We start from the raw sequence: 16,929 nt of genomic DNA, 5'->3' as shown, positions 1-16,929 counted from the left end.
TTTGAGGAGCATGATAATGAACACTCACATTGATATCTTTATGATAAGGGGAGACGGAGATCTGGAAGTGGGACCCAGTGAACCCATAGAAACAAACATAATTATAAATTTTGTTTCTCGCAACAATTATTGGGTGCAGCCTGGCAATAATTACTCTGCACGATGTATAGATGTCACAGCATATATATCAGAGAAAGCAACAAGTTATTAATCAAATTTAAAACATTATATCATGATATAAACTCAAATAAATTAGTCAATTTCTTGATTAATAATCTCTGATAAAACAACTTCATAACCGCCAGTTACTTACTGGGACGAATATCAAAACTGTTTAGTTAAATCGTAACACAGCTGTAGTATGTTGAACGTCCAAAGCTTAATCTCCCCTTGAAAATTCAAAAATCGCAAGCATTATTAAGAATATGGGCAATCCAATTAATACTTCATCAGCAATGAAGGTGAATTCGTAAACAATTAAAAATCATACAATAACATCAAATCAACGCCGGCCAAGCAACCATCCCGCTTTACTGAGACTCACGTGGCTCAATATACAAATCCACGAGCTGCATTGTACACACTGTCACCCCACAGGATTGGCACGCATCGAGATGGAAATAAACTTTCTAAACAGAGAAAGACCAATCACTTTCGAGGGTGATAACAATCCTAAAATACACGAGTGTTAAATGAATGGACATTACCCTCACTACCTTGTATTCTAACCAATAACTATAGTTAATATAGTCCTCTTTCAGATGGTGAAAATTACTGAACAACTATATTTACGAAAATCTGGTGCCTTGCCTTCCCCTTGAGTGGAAACAGTAATTGCAAGAGTATAACTACTGAGTGCACGAAAAGGTTTTTAAATTAAACTACAGAACGTAGGTACGTTTTAACATTTTATTTGGGTTGTTCCAATGTGATACATGTACCTTTGTGAACTTTCTGTTCCTGAGAACCGCATCCTGTTACAGCGTGATTACCTGTAAATCCCAGATTAATGCAATAAATGCAAAGCCGACCCACAGTCCCATCCAGCGCCACCTATTTGCAGTCCCCGTCCGTGACCCCCATTCTCGCTACTTTCAGATTCCCGCTGCAGGTCGAACGCAATTGTGCATCCACACTGAAGATGGTGGATTCGTGGCCTATCGAGGTGAATTAATTACATGAGTGTTTGTTCTTTCGGGCCGGCTCGGTGGGAGTCTTGGTCGGCGGGGGGCGTGCTAAGGTAATCCATGCATTTGCGTTGAACACTGTGTCCAGTTGGAGCACGGTTCACACAACTGCCTACTAAGCATGAGATCCATGTTTCGAGCCATGGTATACCAGACGTTCTCGTTCATCGCTGCTGATTCTACATAAAATCCCGATGCAGCTGATGTCAAAAATTCCTTACTTTTCTGCCCCTTCCACCTTCAGATTACACATTATCTACCACATCCGTGGATTCCGCGTGGTACCTTTTATTTCGTACTTGTCCGGAAGGTGAGACACCATCCACTCTCGTAAGTGTTGTACTCACTAACGATCGTTTCCCGTAATTGTATTTAGAACTATAACACTGACATATATGTAATTGAACTTAATTTACAGAAGAGCGTTTCCTCTGGTATCAGTACTACGCTGATGTGAACTGCTCATACTGTCACATATTTGTTTAAATTAACCTACAGAGCTTAAAGTAAAGAGTGTGTCGGCGGAGTTTAATTGCCAGTTACTGCTCTTCGGCAACAGTTGATCGTATTGTACATTTACGTGACGATGAGTTTGTAATATAGTTCATGGTGCTATCAGATAAGCGTAGTTTCAGATCGTACATTCGTTATCTGGGCCGTGTTTCAACATAAAATGATTCTTACAATAAATAACATGGATTGTATACCACCTGGAAGGCAGCGCGTGGGTGTGCTCCTGTAAACTGAAGGGTAGGCGAAATGCAGGAAGTGAGTAGGAGCAGGAAAAAGTGAAAATCTCTAGGTAATACTCTTAGAAATGGTTTTACTTTATCACAATATTAACTAAATACATAACGTGAATACCTAACTTTGCACTGAGGAGCACGTTGGTGTGAAGCCGGATGTATCAAGTAAAACAGTTAAGTAGTGGTTGGCCTACTAGGAAATAGAAACAATGTTGCTAGGCCTTCTCCTCGGCATCCAACGGGTACAATCTCCAGCGGCTCTCATAGTGCTGAACAGCGCTGTCTACAGGGCGCTGCCGTCGGTGTCGGTGTAGTAGTGCGAACCTATGAACTTCTACCTACGCCGTGGCATCATAGCTATCCATTCCACATACTTCCCACCTGGAACGACGCACCGTCGTTGAGTGGTTTCCGACGGTGGGTGGAGGGAGCCATGGGCGGCGCAGCTGAGGGGGCGGACAGCGGAATTGCCAGGGCGCGCTGGCCACCTGCGACCCTGAATTGCTTGAAAGGGGGCGAGGGAAACGCTCCGTGGAAAATCTGCCCAGGCCGCGCACTGCCACTGGGTATGCTCGGATGAGGAGGTGGAGCAACGACTTCCATGGACGACCGCGGCGGCGGCGGCGTGACGGCAGCCTCGGCGTCCATTGGTTCTGGCACCACGGAGGAACACGGCGGCGGCGGCGGCGGCAGGTGGAGCCGTGGCGGCGGTGAGAGGAGTCCGTCCGGTGCAGGTGACCGCACCGGCAGCGGCGACGTCGGCAGGCGCTCCCGCAGCGGAGGCGCGAGTGGCGGAGACTAGCGGCGGAGGCGCTAGCGGCGGAGTCGTGGGCTGAGGCAGCGGAAGTCGCGAAGGCTCCAATTCTGCCGGAAAACAACCAGTGGCAGAAAACCGAGGACGAAACAAACGAATCTGATTCCGGTGTCGCTTGACAAGTGCCGGAGGGACCAGAAATGACAAATAAGGTTCGTCCAAGCTAGCGAAGAATGCGCCCCTGCTCCCAGCACTGCCTGACATTGAAAACGCGGTAGAACACCTAAGCATGTGGCGCCAAGCCGGAACGAGACGAATCCGCAAGAGTGCACAGTGGCGGGTGCAAAAGCTCCAGGAGTGACCGACGGGCGCGGCCACGTAGCAATTCCACTGGGAAAGGAGTTTCGCGCAGCTGGGAGCGATATGAAGCAAGGAAAGTCCAGAGCACGCGCTCGCGAGAGTGCGCACAAAGCGTTTAGCCTCGCTGTTCGACTGGAGGTGGAACGGGGCTGAGGTCAGTTAGCGAATGCCATTAGCACGACAGAATTGGGGGCCATTGTTGGAGACAACAACTTCAGGAAGGCCCTCAATTCAAAAAATAGATGTCAAAGCCCGAATAGTACAGGCAGATGTACTAGAAAATATAGGTACGACAAAAGGAAAGTAGCTGTACGCATCAGTAACTATCAACCAGTGGATGTCCCAGAAAGGACCCGCAGAATCAATATGAACGTGCTGCCAAGGCGCGGTAGGAGTCGGCCACGCAAAGGAGCGCTGGTGGGGAGCAGATTGATGCTCCACGCAAGAGACAATTAGAAAGCAAATTCTCAATTTGCTTATCAACGCTGACCCAAATGCTGTGACCACGCACTAATTGCTTCATCCGCACTATACCCCAATGACCAGCGTGCAGCAACTGGAGGATTTCTGACTGCAACCTACGAGGTACAACCACATGAGACTGATCGTTGTCAGTTCGTAACAATAACACTGTGGTGTAGAGACATGTTGTGATGTTGTGATATTGTGTAAAGTAACGTCGAACAAGTGGATCACGAATCTGCGTAACAGATGGAGGCCATTGAGTACGAATACAATGCAAAAGAATCTGCATAGAAGCATAGGCGGCTGTCGTGGAAGCAATGCGATGAAAATCCACTGGGAAACCATCATCTAATTCTATATATTTGAATCAATAAACATACATGACAATTCGGAAGAATCAGAGACAAAACATCAGCATTGCCATGCTGTGCCATAGGCCGAAACAAGATTTCGTAATTGTAGTTAGACAAAAAACAAGGACCAACGTTGCAACTTTTGTGCAGTACGGGCCAGAACTGGCTTTGACGGGTGGAACAATGACGTGAAAGGGTTATGGTCGGTGACCAAACAGAACATTCGACCGTACAAAAAACTTGAAACTTAGTCACTCCATTCACAATAGCTGAAGCTTCTTTCTCGATTTCAGAATAGTTTTGCTGGGCAGAACTGAACAACTTAGACGCAAAAGCGATCGGGCGATTGACAGAATTAATGCGGTGCGAGAGAACAGCTCCGATGCCGTGAGAAGATGCGTCGACAGCCAAAACAACTGGTTTGGAGGGATCGAATGGAATCAAACAGCGATCACTCAACAAAGCAGATGGGAGCTTGTGGAAAGCAGCGACACATTCCGAAGACCAAACAAAAGGAACGTTCTTAGGCCGAAATCGATGCAAAGGCGCTGCAATCTGCGCTGCTTTTGGAATAAACCGAATATAATATGTAATTTCGCCCAACACAGACTGAAGTTCTTTCAAGTTCCTGGGTGCTGGCAAGTCTCTGATCGCACTCATATATGACGGCTAGGGGTGGATACCCTGTTCGTTAATCATATCTCCTAAATACTGAATCTCAGTTTAAAAAAAATTGCACTTGTCCATGTTACACTTGACTCCTGCCTGCAAAAGTACAGTAAATAAGGTACACAAATTCTGCAATTGTTCGTTAGGGGTGCGACCTGATACAACTATATCGTCCAGATAATTTGAGCAACCAGGAACAGTGGCACACAACTGCTGCAAGTAAGACTGAAAAATAGCAGGAGCCGAAGCACAACCGAACGGAAGGCGACGAAACTTGAACAATCCAAAGTGGGTGTTGATCACAAAATACCATTCCGCTGTTCATCGAGTGGAATTTGAAAGTATGCGTCCTGCAAGTCAATCGTGGAAAAGAATTTTCCCGCACCAAGCTTATCAAAAATGTCTTCTGGACGCGGTAAAGGAAACATAGCTACCACTGTCTGGGGATTTACAGTAGATTTAGAGTCAGCACAGATACGGAGACCACCGTTTGGTTTCTTCACACACACTACAGGTAAAGCCCATGGTGAAACAGAAACAGCTTCAATGACACCACTGTCTTGCCATTGGGTAAGTTCCGCTGCTACGGCGTCGCGCAGTGCATGCGGTACCGGGCGTGCGCGCCGGAAAACCGGCATGGCATTGTCTTTAACAACAACATGCGCTGCAAAGTCCGTGGCACAACCAAGGCCATCAGAAAAGAGCTCAGCAAAATCATCGCATAGGGTGGCAATACTGTCTGCATGGTCACTAGCGTTGATGCAAAGAACATTGTCCTGAATTGAGAGGCCAAAAGTTCAAATGCGTCCATGCCACAAATGTTCGTAGCATCACTACAGCAGAGCACATTAAAAGACACTGTACGGGTCGTTGCATCGTATGGAGCTTGCAAACTACACACGCCGAGCACGGAGATATCCCGTCCAGTGAACGCCGTCAGCGTGGAATGCGAACGACGAAGCGGAGGCGAACCGAGTAAGTCATACATTGATTTGTTCAGTAAAAAACCTGACACCAGAGTCCAGCGGCATGCGAACCAAGTGTCCACAAATTTGAGAAGTCAAAAACGTTTCCTCGCACCGCGCTGAATGCGAGAGGAAGTGTCTGGCAAAATGTGATCGACACGACGAGCTGTTGACGCACGTGAAGCAGAAGGATCTGAGTAAATGGCATTAACGTCCATAGGCTGATGTGAATCGTGATTACAGGGGTTTCCGTTGCAGTGACGCCCACGCGAGTCACGCGAACGGGAGACATGTTGTGAATTAGAGTTTATCTTACTACACAGAGCTTGAACATGGCCTTTCTTACTACAAAAATAACACTGCGTTTGCTGGGATGGGCAACTGTCCCGTGGGTGGGCAGTTCGGACATAATTTCAGTTTCTGGGAGGGTGCCTGTGTGGAAACGTGTTTCCGAGCGCGCGAGCGGCGTGGCTGGCTGTGCTGGCGCCAGGAGGGAAGGCACTTTATGAAACGTCCCCTTTGAACAATTATATATGACTGTGCTTAAACTCACACACAATATTTTTTGGCGCAACGCAATCTGACTTTCAAAAATCCCTACAAAAGAATGGTCCTGACTATTAACCTATACCTTTCACAAATCAGTTACCTCACAAAAATCTTCGTTACTCGAACTGCTGCAATACAGCGAGCGCCACTACTGCCAGCTAAATAAAAGATTCAAACTACTGAAGGCACTAACTACTGATAGGCATAGTTAGCAAATGAAAGATTTTGATAGAGAACAAACAATGTATTTACTCAATAGTGTTGAAAAATCTTAATATACATAGCAGTTCATGACATCCAGTCTTACAAATTTCAAAAGTCCGCCTTTCTCTCCCCACATCCACCACTGCTGGCGGCTCACCTCCAACTGCACCACGCTACGCGCTGTTCACATCCAGCTGCCCAACACTACAATGGCGAGTATTACAACAATGCCAACCAACCGCAGACTGCACACAGCACAGCCAGTGATTTTCATACAGAGCGCTACGTGGCGGCGGCGTTACCAATATAAGAACCTAAACAGCCTACTTACAACTTGTGCCCCGCTAACAGTACACACACGGGGTCACGTCGAACACGGAAGTATCCATGTCTAAAGTATCTTGTCTGTCTAGCAAGTCCACTACTTCCTGCAAGAACGGGTTTTTAAATTTGAGGATTTGCTCGCGGATGCGATGATCCGCCACATTTAGCACAATAGCGTCTCTAATCGTTACATCCGCATATGAGCGTCCACACGAGCAATTAAAGTCACAATCTGAATTTATCCCCTGAAGGTCCGCTACCCAAGATTTACTGGACTGCGATGGCCGCGCCGGAGACTAAAGAATTTGTAGCATGCAGCTACCACAGTTACACTATCACGGAAGTGGGAGTTCCAAGCATCAATCACTTCATTTCAGTTTCTGGCCGGGTGGTGGGAAGCAATTTCACCAGCATTCGGTGTAACAACACCCACGTTGCCAATGAAAAAGACAAGCCGCTCTGTACCTGTTATGTTGTATGCTGCGAAGTGTGCGTCGAGCTGCGCGATCTACTCTGGCCAGCGATCGACATCAGGATTGAAAGCAGGAAATGGCGGCGCCGCCAACGAGGGCGTCGGTACAGGCGGTGGCGTCGGAGGCGCCGAAGTAGCTGCTGTTCGTAGTGTGACCAATCCATTTATGGCAGCAAGCAGCTGCGTCATTTGCTGAGCCTGAAAACGTACAAGATCGGACAGCGAATCCTGTTCCTGTGGTGAAGCCATGGCTTACACAAATAAAACTCTTATAGCGACTGGGGGGAGCAGTCATACACTCACACGGTCACAATGGAATACAAAAAAAGCTAAAGCAGTACCGAGCAAAAAACATAGGGAAGAGGAGAGAAAAGCGGCATCCTCCTCGCCAACTTCTGTATACCGCCTGGAAGGCGGAGAGTGGGGGTGCTCCTGTAAACTGAAGGGTAGGCCGAATACGGGAAGTGAGCAGCAGCAGGAAAAGGTGAAAATTTCTCGGTACTGCTCTTAGAAATGGTTTTAATACACTCCTGGAAATGGAAAAAAGAAGACATTGACACCGGTGTGACAGACCCACCATACTTGCTCCGGACACTGCGAGAGGGCTGTACAAGCAATGATCACACGCACGGCACAGCGGACACACCAGGAACCGCGGTGTTGGCCGTCGAATGGCGCTAGCTGCGCAGCATTTGTGCACCGCCGCCGTCAGTGTCAGCCAGTTTGCCGTGGCATACGGAGCTCCATCGCAGTCTTTAACACTGGTAGCATGCCGCGACAGCGTGGACGTGAACCGTATGTGCAGTTGACGGACTTTGAGCGAGGGCGTAAAGTGGGCATGCGGGAGGCCGGGTGGACGTACCGCCGAATTGCTCAACACGTGGGGCGTGAGGTCTCCACAGTACATCGATGTTGTCGCCAGTGTTCGGCGGAAGGTGCACGTGCCCGTCGACCTGGGACCGGACCGCAGCGACGCACGGATGCACGCCAAGACCGTAGGATCCTACGCAGTGCCGTAGGGGACCGCACCGCCACTTCCCAGCAAATTAGGGACACTGTTGCTCCTGGGGTATCGGCGAGGACCATTCGCAACCGTCTCCTGAAGCTGGGCTACGGTCCCGCACACCGTTAGGCCGTCTTCCGCTCTCGCCCCAACATCGTGCAGCCCGCCTCCAGTGGTGTCGCGATAGGCGTGAATGGAGGGACGAATGGAGACGTGTCGTCTTCAGCGATGAGAGTGGCTTCTGCCTTGGTGCCAATGATGGTCGTATGCGTGTTTGGCGCCGTGCAGGTGAGCGCCACAATCAGGACTGCATACGACCGAGGCACACAGGGCCAACACCCGGCATCATGGTGTGGGGAGCGATCTCCTACACTGGCCGTACACCACTGGTGATCGTCGAGGGGACACTGAATAGTGCACGGTACATCCAAACCGTCATCGAACCCATCGTTCTACCATTCCTAGACCGGCAAGGGAACTTGCTGTTCCAACAGGACAATGCACGTCCGCATGTATCCCGTGCCACCCAACGTGCTCTAGAAGGTGTAAGTCAACTACCCTGGCCAGCAAGATCTCCGGATCTGTCCCCCATTGAGCATGTTTGGGACTGGATGAAGCGTCGTCTCACGCGGTCTACACGTCCAGCACGAACGCTGGTCCAACTGAGGCGCCAGGTGGAAATGGCATGGCAAGCCGTTCCACAGGACTACATCCAGCATCTCTACGATCGTCTCCATGGGAGAATAGCAGCCTGCATTGCTGCGAAAGGTGGATATACACTGTACTAGTGCCGACATTGTGCATGCTCTGTTGCCTGTGTCTATGTGCCTGTGGTTCTGTCAGTGTGATCATGTGATGTATCTGACCCCAGGAATGTGTCAATAAAGTTTCCCCTTCCTGGGACAATGAATTCACGGTGTTCTTATTTCAATTTCCAGGAGTGTATATCACACTATTAACTGAATACATAATAACGTGAATACATAACTTTGCACTGAGGAACACGAAGGTGTGAAGCCGGATGTATAAAGTTACACAGTTAAGTAGTGGTTGGCGTACTATGAAATAGAAACAATGTTGCTAGGTCTTCTCCTCGGCATCCAATGGGCACAATCTGCAGCAGCGCTCGTAGAGCTGAACAGCGCCGGCGAGAGGGCGCTGTCGTCGGTGTCATAGTGCCAACCTATGAACTTGCACCTACACCGTGGCATCGTAGCTATCGATACCACACGCGGGCTCCAGGTATCTAATACATTCATAACAAAGAAGCTGTGTGCTTCATCATATAGTAAATATAAGGCGCATGCACGTTAATGGAATGATCGTGGTCTTAACTATACACTATTCGCTACAGAATTCAGCAGTCCAGTTACAGTATCGTCCATCAGGACTCATTTTAACCCCAACCCTAACCCCGGCCGCCTTCGCGTAGTTCTTCTGAATAGCGAGTCTGTAGTTGTATGACTAACGGACGAAATGACATATGCAGACAGACAGTTACTGAACTCTTTGAAAGACACGTAAATTAGTTACAAACTACAGAGAGGACACTCTTTATTCAACATGTAAACGTCGCTGAAGATCCAGAATGAGATTTTCACTCAGCAGCGGAGTGTGCGCTGATATGAAACTTCCTGGCAGATTAAAACTGTGTGCCCGACCGAGACTCGAACTCGGGACCTTTGCCTTTCGCGGGCAAGCGCCCTACCAACTGAGCTACCGAAGCACGACTCACGCCCGGTACTCACAGCTTTACTTCTGCCAGTACCTCGTCTCCTACCTTCCAAACTTTACAGAAGCTCTCCTGCGAACCTTGCAGAACTAGCACTCCTGAAAGAAAGGATATTGCGGAGACATGGCTTAGCCACAGCCAGGGGGATGTTTCCAGAATGAGATTTTCACTCTGCAGCGGAGTGTGCGCTGATATGAAACTTCCTGGCAGATCAAAACTGTGTGGCCGACCGAGACTCGAACTCGGGACCTTTGCCTTTCGCGGGCAAGCGCGCTACCAACTGAACTACCGAAGCACGACTCACGCCCGGTAGCTGTGAGTACCGGGCGTGAGTCGTGCTTCGGTAGCTCAGTTGGTAGAGCGCTTGCCCGCGAAAGGCGATGGTCCCGAGTTCGAGTCTCGGTCGGGCACACAGTTCTAATGTGCCAGGAAGTGTCACTACAGATATTCGGTTTAGTTTATGAGCTGTTCGACATGCCTGCCATCAATTGCGACGACGTCGATCAAACGAATAGCGAAATTCTGCATGACCCGCTGAACTGTCGCAACATCGATGCTGTCGATGTCCTCCTGAATGGCTGTTTTGACATCATCTATGGTTTTTGGGTCATTGCTGTACACCTTGTCTTTAATATAGCCCCACAAAAAGAGACACATGTGTTCAGATACGGAGAATATAGCGGCCAATCGAGACCCATGCCAGTGGCCTCTGGGTAATCCAGAGCCATAAAGTCTCAAAAGTGCTCCTCCAGGATATCACTCTCTTGCTTCGATGGTGTAGAACTCCGTCTTGCATGAACCACATCTTGTTGAAATAAGGGTCACTTTGGATATCGGGGGTGTGATTATCTTCCACATCCCTCACGTACCGTTCGGTAGTCGCCGTACCATCAAGGAGTAGCTCACAGATTTTTCCGTGACTGGACACTGTACACCACCACAGTCGCCCCTTGAGGGTGAAGAAACTTCTCGGTCGACAATTGCGCTTGTTAACGAACCTACCCAAACGAAAGTGTGCTTCGTCACTAAACCAAGCCACACATGCGCATACTAATTCCCACCATGCACCGCGGCCAATCGTGCAGTTTCAACGTCCTAACGCTAACCGTTCAGAAGTCATGACGAGTTCATTTCATGTAGTTCAATAACTGTCGCCCTGAACCTAGCCACATCTCAACATTCGCCCTACGACCAGCTTTTATTGTCTGTCCCAGAGCTGAAGTTCATCTGGTATATCAATGTTGAACACAATTCTTCCGATTCGGTTATTCTGTTTCCGCGCTGCAGAGACTGGCTCTGTACTCTATAGCGGATAAGTTGTTTTTTGGATGGCCACCAGTTTTCAGGACACACGTATGTGTTAGCTCTGTGCGGAATTGCGAGGCTTCCTGCTATACGTTTTCCACGTAAACTGAACTCTGTCAGCTTTTGACGTAATTTTTGAAAACCAATGTATGCACGCTCTCACCTCTGACAGTGACTCGTCACCGTATATTCCCCGCGGAAATCCTGATACGATTATTGCATTTTTCGATATATAATATGTGAACTTTTTAAAGTTATAAGCAGAAAGAAATTAATTAATAATGTGACATAAATGGCCCGGTTCTGCAGCAGCGTTGCCCAAAACGCTTAAGAGAAATTGTATTGGGTCAGGAAATAGCAGGCAACGAAGGCGACCTCAAAACACGAGTATTCGATAACACGGCAATTGCATTTGCTCCGTTCGCATTACGACTACCGTATGTCGTGTATGGCGGAATGCCGACGCCGGACAGCGCAGATTAAAGTGCCTCGCATAAAGGCCGCTTGACGGTTGCAACTCCATTGCCTCCGAGCCGAGGCGGGGGATAGCCTATTAGCCTAATGCAGCATCGCTGCACCTCAAAGAAGGTAAAGTATAAAGGGGCGGAGCGGCGCTTTGAAGCCTGAAGTGGCAGCGCAGGGCAGCTGAAGGCTTCCGCCCCGACGTCATGCCTTCAGTGGAAACGCCGATCGCTTGTTCGGAATAGACCCTCGCACAGAGTTCGGAACCGGTTGTTCGCAGAGCAGCAAAATTTTGAGACGAATGGGAGAAATACGGTGAGAGTGGCTGGTTTACCGTATTTACACATAACTTAACCAATGCACCTAATCTTCATGTACATTTACATCTACATGATTAGTCTGCAATTCACAATTAAATGCCTGGCAGAGGGTTCGTAGAACTATCTTCAAACATTTTCTATACATTCTAATCTGGAACAGCACGCATGACAAACGAACACTTAAATCTCTCTGTGTGACCTCTGGTTTCTCTCATTTAATTATGATGATCATCCCGCTGTATGTAGAAGGGCACCAACAAAATATTGTCACACTCTGAGGATAAGTTGTTGATTGAAGTATCTTGAGCAGGATGTTTCAATGACTGCCACAGGAATACATACATCATACCCATTGCACATTCTCCAACGTTTCGTGATAATACAAAACGAACTGCCCTTCTTTGAACTTTCTCTACACTACTGGCCATTAAAATTGCTACACCAAAAATATGACGTACTGCAGACGCGAAATTTAACCGACAGGAAGAGAGATGCTGTGATATGCAAATGATTAGCTTTTCAGAGTATTCGCACAAGGTTGGCGCCGGTGGCGACACCTACAACGTACTGACATGAGGAAAGTTTCCAACCGATTTCTCATACACAAACAGCAGTTGACCGGCGTTGCCTGGTGAAACGTTGTTGTGATGCCTAGTGTAAGAAGGAGAAATGCGTACCATCGTTTCCGACTTTGATAAAGGTCGGATTGTAGCCTATTGCGATTGCGGTTTACCGTATCGCGACATTGCTGCTCGCGTTGGTCGAGATCCATTGACTGTTAGCAGAATATGGAATCGGTGGGTTCAGGAGGATAATACGGAACGCCGTGCTGAATCCCAACGGCCTCGTATCACTAGCAGTCGAGATGAAAGGCATCTTATCCGCATGGCAGTAACGAATCGTGCAGCCATGTCTCGATCCCTGAGTCAACAGATGGGGACGTTTTCAAGACAACAACTAACTGCACGAACAGTTCGACGACATTAGCAACAGCATGGACTATCAGCTCGGAGACCATGGCTGCGGTTACCCTTGACGCTGCATCACAGTCAGGAGCGCCAGCGATGGTGTACTCAACGACGACCCTGGGTGCACGAATGGCAAAACGTCATTTTTTCGGGTGAATCCAGGTTCTGTTTACAGCATCATGACTGTTGCATCAGTGTCTGGCGACATCACGGTGAACGCACATTGGAAGCGTGTATTCGTCATCGCCATACTGGCGTATCATCCGGCGTGATGGTATGGGGTGCCATTGGTTACACGTCTCGGTCACCTCTTGGTCGAATTGACGCCACTTTGAACAGTGGACGTTATATTTCAGATGTGTTACGACCCGTGGCTCTACCCTTCATCCGATCCCGGCGAAAACCTACATTTCAGCAGGATAATGCACGACCGCATGTTGCAGGTGCTGTACGGGCCTTTCTGGATACAGAAAATGTTCGACTGCTGCCCTGGCCAGCACGTTCTCCAGATCTCTCACCAATTGAAAACGTGTGGTCAATGGTGGCCGAGCAACTGGCTCGTCACAATACGCCAGTCACTACTCTTGATGAACTGTGGTATCGTGTTGAAGCCTCATGGGCGGCTGTACCTATACACGCCATCCAAGCTCTGTTTGACTCAATGCCCAGGCGTAACAAGGCCGTTATTACGGCCAGAGGTGGTTGTTTTCGGTACTGATTTCTCAGTATCTATGCAAATTGCGTGAAAATGTAATCAAATGTCAGTTCTTGTATAATATATTTGTCCAATGAATACCCGTTTATCATCTGCTTTTCTTCTTGGTGTAGCAATTTTAATGTCCAGTAGAGGATTTTTTCCGTCAATTCTATCTAACGCGGGTCCCACGCCACACAGATATACTCCAGAAGAGGACGGACAAGCGTAGTGTAATCTGTCTGTTTAGTAGACATGTAGCATCGGACCAAAGAAAATGAAGGATGCCGAAAAAACAGGAAATATGAGAGGAATCATTCAACAATATTAGCTGATTTTTTTTTTTTTTTTGGTCGGGAGAATATAGTCTTTCTTTGTTGCCACACTTTTAAGTTTCAATAGAATATTTCTTCCTAGGTACAGAACCATATTTTATCTTGGAACAAATGAGGTTCCAAGTCGTGATTTCATTATTTCGACCGTGGTTCAACAGCCAGTTAAATTCAATTATTTTGGGTAAAGTGATGGTTGGATTAAACACTACGTGTTTCAATACATGTAATTAGTTTTACGAGGGCCTTTGAGTAAGTGTTGCTACACATTTTTTTCTCAGAACCTATTTATTGTTGAGAGTCATAATTTGGTGATAATATACACATCAACATGTCTTGTTCATATCCGATTTTTCTACGTAGTCTCCATCAAGCTCTATGGCCGGACTCCAACGTTGTGGAAGAGCACATATTCCCTGCTGGTGACAGCTCTTGTCCTCTAGAACTATCCATGTTTCCGCTGCATGACTAACACTCTCGTCATCTTCAAAATTTTTTCCTTGCACAGAATCTTTAAGCTCCAGCTATTCAGATGGAATGTCGTTTCTTCCAATCTTGTGGCCCGCTGTGTGCATTCGTGGAACCCATCGTGAGTACCACTTTGAATACCTGAGAGTCTTGATCACTTCAGACGTACTTCCAATGCTGAGCGACAACAGTAGAACCAATTGTCGAGATGTCATGCACCGGTCGGCAAGAATAATGGCATCCGCACGAATCAGCATATCTGGAACAGTGGCTGTGACAGGACGTCCCGAGCGTGGCTGATCATAGAGCTCCGTTTCTGAATTTCCTGAGGCTGTAACTTCCTTTACCCATCGCCCAACTGTACTTCTATCAACTGCAGCACCGCCATACACTGCACACAAACGTATGTGGGTGTTTCGGTATCGATAGTTCCGATGCCACAGGGTACGTGCACGCTCGTAGGTTGGCACTAGAAGAGCCGACTAACTACTCCGACAGCAGCGCCGTCTAGCCGATGCTGTGGAGCTCAACGAGCGCCACTCTGCATTCTGCCCATTTCATCAAGAGCAGACGGCGTGGAAAAATCGCTTCAACTTCAGAGTGTGTTTGCTTGCTAGTGAGACTTTGTACTACTTACGACGGGAATACGGCTTCGCACCTACGTGCTCAGCATTGCAATGTTATGTAACCGTTTATTAACTTGTTTTTGCCAGTAGTAAACATCTTTAAAATTACCGAAGTGCTTTACCTCACCGGCTCCTTTGCTTCCTTAATTCGGCCTATCTTACACATCACATGAGCAGACCCACACGCCGTATTCCAGGTGAGACACAAGAGATGTTTACCTCGCTTTCTTTTTATGCTCACAACAGTTCAATAACAGCACGCTACTTGTAGCGTGAGTCGTATGTAGACGCTGTACTAAGGCTCTCCCATCTGCCAGAACGGTTCGAAACTTGACCGGTGCACAGAACAAACATCAAATGTGTAGCGCCAACAAGGACGTTTGTCTACGTATATTAATGGATTTTTATGTAATGTGGGGCATTACTTATTGAGCGACCCACGTATAAGAGAGACACTGAGTAATTGAGACTGTTGGTTTCCGGATACATTAAATGTAAGACGCGAGTGCGTGAATGAAAGGATCGCGGCCGTAACCATACAACTCGGCCGAACTAAACACCCTGTTACACTGTCGCCCAGCAAGGTGGATTTGAGCCTCTGCTAACGTAGCATAAGACTTCTGAATACCAAACCATTAGTTCTATGAACTGTAGAAGAATTGAGATACCTCCAAGTGCAGGTTAATAAACTCTCCAATCACATTAACGTGACCAACACCTATGCTCGACGTCAACATTCACTCAATAACCACTCACAGACGGTAGGTGGCAAAACTAGCAGTGGAGGTAGTACAAAGGGTACACATGGAGAATGGATGAGGGGGGAGGGGGAGAGAACAGTGGAGTCGTGATCGTAGTGGGGAAACGGAGGGATTTATCTCAGGTCAAAAAGGGCATGATCACTGACTTCCGAGCCGAGGGTGTAAGTATTTCCGAAACAGTTAAGACTGTAAACTGATGGCGGGCCACCGTGAGTTATAAGTATTTCGTTCATGACTAAATGGCGCTATCGAAGACTGGTGCCGAAGCAACTCTGATTCACCATGTGCCATAGATGAGAGGGATGACCAACGGCTACGGAGATAAGGGCGGGCGAATAGGCGTGCAACTGTTGAACAAGTGACCGCCCAGATGAACTAAGGGGATACCAACAGTGTCTCCCCAAGTGCCGTACAGCGAGCCTTGCTAAGTATGGGTTTCCACAGCAGGTGACTGGTCCATACACCCATGCTGACTGCTGTTCATCGATGTCGAAGGCCGGAATTTGTACACCACTACTACAAAAATGGTTCAAATGGCTCTGAACGCTATGGGACTTAACTACTGAGGTCATAAGTCCCCTAGAACTTAGCTTAAACCTAACTAACCTAAGAGCACACACATCCATGCCCGAGGCAGGATTCGAATCTGCGACCGTAGCGGTCGCGCGGTTCCAGACTGTAGGGACTAGAACCGCTCGGCCACCCCGGCCGATCCACTACTGCAGGTGGACATCCACTGAGTGGCGACAGGTGGCCTTTTTAGATGAAGCACGTTTTATCCTCCATCGGACAGAAAACCGCTCGTTTGTAGGGCGTGAAACGTCTGAAAGCAAACACGCTGCAACAATTGCCTGAAGGGTCCAGGTCGGAGGGCATTCTCTAGGTGGTCTCGCCATTCTGGAAGGCACAATTGATCAACGCAAGTATGCATCTGCCCTCGTGGATTATGTACACTCCTACATAATGTTTATTTTCCTCGGCAGGATGGCATCTACCATCAAGACAATGAAACATACAGCAATGCTCGCAGTGTATGTGGAGGTTCCAAGAGCACCTGGATAAATATACCATACTCCCCTGGATATCAAACTCCCAGTCGAGAATCTGTGGTACCACCTCGATTGGGCCGTTTACGCTACACATCCTCAGGTGAGAAAGCGAAGCACACCTGGCCGTGGCACTGCAGTCAGCATGGCTCCTTCATCCCTGG

Source organism: Schistocerca nitens, chromosome 6, assembly GCF_023898315.1.
Source record: "Schistocerca nitens isolate TAMUIC-IGC-003100 chromosome 6, iqSchNite1.1, whole genome shotgun sequence".
Lineage (NCBI taxonomy): Eukaryota > Metazoa > Arthropoda > Insecta > Orthoptera > Acrididae > Schistocerca > Schistocerca nitens.
This window is presented reverse-complemented; position numbering follows the sequence as displayed.